This window comes from Myotis brandtii, unplaced genomic scaffold (assembly GCF_000412655.1).
Source record: "Myotis brandtii unplaced genomic scaffold, ASM41265v1 scaffold179, whole genome shotgun sequence".
In the NCBI taxonomy this organism is placed as follows: domain Eukaryota; kingdom Metazoa; phylum Chordata; class Mammalia; order Chiroptera; family Vespertilionidae; genus Myotis; species Myotis brandtii.
This window is the reverse complement of record NW_005356635.1, coordinates 7,914,834-7,921,403: the sequence shown is the minus strand read 5'-3', so window position 1 is coordinate 7,921,403 and position 6,570 is coordinate 7,914,834. Positions and strand designations below refer to the sequence as shown.

Sequence of the window (6,570 nt, the reverse complement as noted above, 5' to 3'; positions counted from 1 at the left end):
GTCAGTGCACTTCACAGCAACTGGTCATTCCACCGTTCAGTCAATTTGCATATTAGCCTTTCATTATATACTAGTGGCCTGGTGCACAAAATCCGTGCACGGGGGGTCTCTCAGCCCAGCATGCACCCTCTTCAATCCGGGACCCCTCAGACATCCCTCTCACAATCTGGGACTGCTGGTTCCAAACTGCTCACCTGCCTGCCTGCCCGATCACCCCCAACCACTCTGCCTGCCGGCCTGCTCACCCCCAACTGCCCTCCCCTGCTGGCCTCATGGACCCCAACTGCCCTTCCCTGCTGGCCTCATGGCCCCCAATTGCCCCCCCCCGGGCAGGCCTGATGGCCCCCAACTGCCCTCCCTGGCCGGTCTCCCAGTCTAATTACATATTACCCTTTTATTAGTATAGAGGATTCAGTATTGTTCTTTGTCTCTCTATATAGGAAGGCTCATTTTATAAATTGATTGACCAAATAACAATATAAGTGTTACTCTAAGGAAGCATGAAAGATTATGAGATTCAAGATTGACAATCAGATACATTAGGTTGATTATTTTAACAGCAAATAATTTACCATAAGATTTCATTAGTAAGAAACATTCAATCATAATACTAATATGTTTGAACTTATAGAAATATGATTACATATAATTTCTGAAAGCATAGACACAATGTAAGAATGTATCTATTCTGAAATGGGAAAATGTGGGAATATGGTAAAGATTTTTAAAAACTGCAATCTTATTCTTTTTTAAATATTTTTTAAAATATATTTTATTGATTTTTTACAGAGAGGAAGGCAGAGGGATAGAGAGTTAGAAACATCAATGAGAGAGAAACATTGATCAGCTGCCTCCTGCACACTCCTTACTGGGTATGTGCCCGCAACCAAGGTACATGCCCTTGACCAGAATCAAACTTGGGAACCCTGAGTCCGCAGGCTGACACTCTATCCATTGAGCCAAACTGGTTAGGGCACAATCTTATTCTTTTGTTGTTGTTGTTTTCCATTGATTTTTGGAAAAAATGGAAGGGAAAGGGAGAGACAGAGAGAGAGAAACATCGATGTGAGAGAGACACATTGACTGGTTGCCTCTCACATGCGCCCTGACCAGAGCCAGGAATTAAGCCTGCAACTGAGATATGTGCTCTTTACCAGAATCGAACCTGGGACCCTCTAGTCCACAGGCCAGCACTCTATCCACTGAGCCAAACTGGCTATGGCGATCTTATTCTTTTTTTATCTCTTTTATTGGTTGGAGTTGTTTCACATGTAGTATATGGTATGATTAAAAATCACACTCCTTGAGAAACTGCTAAATAAATAAATGCTAAGTTAAAAGTTAAATAAAGAAATTTGAAACAATTATCCATTTACATCAGAAAATGTTTATGGTCCTGACCAGATAACTGTTTGTTAGAGCAAGTTGTGGGTTCAATCACTGGTGAGGGGACATAACAGAATCAACAAATGAATGCCTAAATAATTAGAACAGCAAATCAATATCTCTCTCTGTCACTCTCCCTCTCTCTCTTCCTCCCTCCCTTCCTCTAAAAATCAATCAATAAATAAAAATAAAACATTAGTAGTGAATTTATTGGAAATTATTTTCTCATTTGGAAGCAGTTTTGTATTATGTTTAATGTGATGTGCCTTTGTCCATATGTGATTGTAGACTGTTTTTACCTATAAATTCAATCAACAGGTTATGTTGATATTACCTATATATATCCTTCAGGTTTAAGGAGAACCAGTGTTTCCACATCCCTACCAAGACCCTAATCAGGATGTGCCTGAACTATTGCATTAGTTTTTTGTCTAGTATTCACCTCTCACAATCACTCTTCATTCCAATTCACTCTTCCACCTTGCCAGGTTAATCGCTCAAGATACTTCATGTAATACATTTTAATACATTTTTATTTATTTTTCTTTTTAATACATTTTAAAAACAACATCATAATATAGATTTCTGGAATTCCAACCACTCTAAGTTATAAACTATTAAAAAAAGAACCTCAAACTCTAGGGTTGAGGAATATGCACCAATGAGTTACTCAATAAATGATAAATATCAGAATGCATACTTTTGTATTTGTAGAAGAATCCTTTTTATGGTCTACAATCCTTATTTTGTCCTGACTCTGTTCCTTACTAGTTATGTGACATGACTGTTTAAGTCATAAGAGAATCAGTGGCCTCTATCCATCAATGAGTACAATAGCAATATGTACTCCTTAGGGTTATTGTGAAATTAAATTGATAATTTATGTAAAGTACTTAGCAGAGGAGCTGGAATATAATAAGGCCTTGTAAATGTTGCTATAAATTGGCTGCTACAAGTGTCAACAGTAAGTTTTCCTCCAACCCTTCCCTGCCACCCTCCCACCTCAAAACATACATACTTCCTTGTACTCATCTCTAGGAGCTTTTCTATCTCATGGATCAGAGAGAATAGTGAGTTGACTGCACACAGAGAAGATAGAATTTACTAGGATGTGGGTCAGCAGGAACTTTGAAGCCAAAGTCATTCACTCAAGTTATCTTTTTTGAACGACAGAATTTTCATTCACAAAATGATAATAATACTTACATAGTAAGATAGTTATTAAGTAAAAATGTCTAGTATTGTTGAGCTAGCTACTTGTCCTGAGCCTCAAGTTTCTCATCTGGGAAATGGAGATAATATGTCTTGCATGAAGGTTGGGAAAATTAGCAATGATAATAATGTCTACTATTTCTTCAATGCTTATTAAGAGTTAGGCACTGTGCTAAACACTTGTTGTAGACTGACTCAATAATCTATGCCCAGTGTTAGGTACACAGTAAACAATAAATGTTATTGTTATTGTTAATAATTATCTAATTGAACCCTTATGCCATCCATGGGAAGTAGGTGCTGTTCTTGCTCAGCTCAGCCCATTATGCTAAAAATACATGTTTTTAATGTGAAATTCCCCAATGCTTAATTTATCAAATAATATTTAATTTAATATTTTAAATCATGTTAAAAGTAAAGAAAAATGTGTTTTCCTCTGAATGGTCATTCATCCCTAGTTTTCTGTTGAAGAACAGACAGTTTTTCAGGCCATAGAATTGGTTAAATGAGAGCCACACAAGAAAAAAGATCAGAATGGAAAGTGTGTTATAATCATAGTGGACAGGTTTATGGAACCTGGTGGAACAGCTTCTTTGAAATTCCTAGAAGTAACTGCCCCCCACATATGGGAGGTGGTGTTGGAGTGTTTATTATACTACTAAATATTTAGGATGCATTTTTTCTCTTTTTCCTCCTCCTCCTCCAATTTCTCCTCCTTTTAAGTGTTACCTTATTGCCATTATTTTTATTTTCCACTTATGCTAGGTGTAGAGCTGTGACAAAGTAACCTAAAAAGTAAGGCATTATAGTCAGATTTGAAGAATTTCTTTTGTACCCTTATTTGTAATACACAATTATAAATTTACTAGAGGCCCAGTGCATGAAATTCGTGCACCCAGGGGGTTCCCTCAGCCCAGCCTGCACCCTCTCGCAGTCCAGCAACCCTTGGGGGATGTCCGGCTGATGGCTTAGGCTTGCTCCCCCTGGCCTGCTGCAGCTGCGCTTGCCAGCCATGAGCCTGGCTCAGGGCTTCTGGCTGAGCAGCACTCCCCCTGTGGGAGTGCACTGACCACCAGGGGGAAGCTCCTGCATTAAGCGTCTGCCCCCTGGTGGTCAGTGCACATCATAGCAGCTGGTCGTTCTGCCGTTTGGTTGATTTGCATATTAGCCTTTTATTATATAGGATAATATTTATAGTTTATTTATGCTTCATAAATAATTTTGAGTAAGCTTTGTAACCTATAATATTTTTTCCTTGTTTGAAACAAAATAGGGAGAAAATTAAGTGACAAGTTGTCCTTTTATATGTATATTTGTGTGTTCTCATTCATAGGTATTTTTAAGCTAATTACTTCAAAGAATTTCTCAATTCACATCAGAGACACACACAGTAAAGCATGATATATAACTTAATCAATACATATTTGAGCCTTTCAGCCAGAACTGCCATCTTCCTGTAATTCCCCAAAAGGGAAAGAGGAGAGGCATCCAGTATGTGTCCTCTAGGCCTTTCAGAAAACATGGAGCTGTTCCTTTGGCCACATATATGCAAATCTACAAGAAAGATGATATTGTGGACATCAAGGGAATGGGCACTGTTCAAAAAGGAATGACCCACAAATGTTACCAGGGCAAAACTAGAAAAGTCTACAATGTCACCCAGCATGCAGTGGGCATTATTGTGAACAAGCAAGTTAAGGGCAAGATTCTTGCCAAGAGAATTACTGTGCATATTGAGCATATTAAGCACTCTTAGAGCCGAGATAGCTTCCTGAAATATGTGAAGGAAAATTATCAGAAAAAGAAGGAAGCCAAAAAGAAAGGTACTAGGGTTCAACTGAAGTGTCAGCCTGCTCCACCCAGAGACGCACGTTTTGTGAGAACCAATGGAAAAGAGCCTGAGCCACTGCAACCCATTCCCTATGAATTCATGGCATGATAAGTGAAAACAAACAAGCAAACAAACAAACAAACAAAAACACCACTTCTGTGCTGATAAAAATGTTTCTCTTGAGTAGAAGTGTGGCATCCCTTCCCCCCAAATATAAAGAAAACTTTGTATCCTAAAAAATTATTTTTAAATACATATTTAAAATGTTGATGATCAAATAAATAAAACATTTTGTTAACACACTTATTTTTCTTTACAAATGTGATAAAGTAATAGCAGTTAAAGTGTAATATAAACAAAAGTATATTAATAGTTACTAATTAATAGTTACTAATCTATGAATAGCTATCCATGTGGAGAATACAGCATTTGTCTAAGAACAAGGAACTTTATAAAATGAAATTAGCCGAAACCGGTTTGGCTCAGTGGATAGAGCGTCGGCCTGCGGACTGAAAGGTCCCAGGTTCGATTTCGGTCAAGGGCATTTACCTGGGTTGCAGGCACATCCCCAGTAGGAGATGTGCAGGAGGCAGCTGATCGATGTTTCTCTCTCATCGATGTTTCTAACTCTCTATCTCTCTTTCTTCCTCTCTGTAAAAAATCAATAAAATATATTTAAAAAAAAATAAAATAAAATGAAATGAAATTAAAACAAACTGTGAAATGGCAAGAGAACTGACGTACAGTTCCAGCTCAAGAGACTTAAAAAAAAAAACCCACTACATCTTACCTTCCATCTTAAAATACTATTATATATATGTTTACAAACTTACCAATGCTTTACTTGGATAGAGAAAGGGCAGTTGATAACAAAATTATTTTTGCAAGCAAGATGCAAATATCTCTCTCTCTATGTATAAAACCTTAATATGCAAATAGACCAAATGGCAGAACAACCGAACAACCAAACGGTCTTTATGATGTGCACTGACCACCAGGGGGCGCATATAGAACACAGCAGGCATCAGCAGCAGGCAGCAGAGCCCAGAACATGGAAGGTATCAGCTGCTGCATGATAGAGGAGCAGGTGAGGGGGGGCGCCAGACCAAGGCAGGGCACAGGTCACTGTCATCGGGGCGAGACTCTGGTGGTTACTGAAAATTCTTTGCTCCTGTATGCCACGGTCCCACCCAGTGCTCACACCTGCTGCTAGCACCAGCCCCACTCACACCCGCTGCCAGCACCAGAGCTGCCACTTGCACCCACTGCTGGTGCCTGTTGCCGGCCCTGATCACTTGGTGCCATCAGCAGGTGGGAGCAGTGGCTGCCTGCCCTGATTGCCCCTCAGGGCTTTTCCACCTCCCCCTGCTTCTGAGGGGTGATCTGGGCTGGTAGCAACCTCTCGCACCCACTGCCCAATCAGTCAGTGCCGTCAGCAGGTGCGAGCGGGACTGGCACCGTCAGTGTGTGGGAGTGGTGACAGTGGGAGTGGGGCTGCTGGCAGACAGAGGACCAGGGGCTGTGGTGGGAGGGGTCAGCCAGAGGCACAGAGGATGGGCCAAGACCCGCCCCTGTGCCCATCGCAGCCTCGCAGCCCTCAGTTCTTTTCAAGGTGCATGAATTTGTGCACTGGGCCCCTAGTCCTATCTAATAATGACAGACCATGCAAATTGACTGTCACACCATCACAATGATGGCGGCTCCCATAGCCACAAGATGGCGGCACCCAGTCCCCTCAGCCCCGTCGGAGTCCCCCAGTCCTTTCAGCCCCGCTGGAGGGGCGGCAGGCACACAGTGTGGCTGGACCCGCCCTCAGCCACCCAGGGCCAGCCCGAGGTGCAGGCAAGCCTCAGATGTTGGCTGCCCATTCAACACCCAAGGCACAGGCAAGCCTTGGATGGCGGCTGCCCAGCTGCCCAGGGCCACCCAAGGCTCAGGTAACCAGGGCCGGCTGTGGCTGGCACTGCCGGCAGTGGCAGCAGCAGAGGTGTGATGGGGGCATCACCTTCCCCTGATGGTCGGGTCGCCTCCTACCCCTGAGGGCTCCCAGACTGTGAGCAGGCCTGGCTGAGGATCCCTCCCCTCCAGTGCATGAATTTTCATGCACTGGGCCTCTAGTCTATATATATAAAAGCCTAAGT

At 41.9% G+C, this 6,570-nt stretch overlaps 1 pseudogene; it reads left to right on the top strand.

The window, feature by feature from the left end:
• The first annotated feature begins 693 nt into the window (after positions 1 to 693).
• Positions 694 to 4,543, top strand: LOC106725635 (annotated as a pseudogene).
• The last annotated feature ends 2,027 nt before the right edge of the window (positions 4,544 to 6,570 follow it).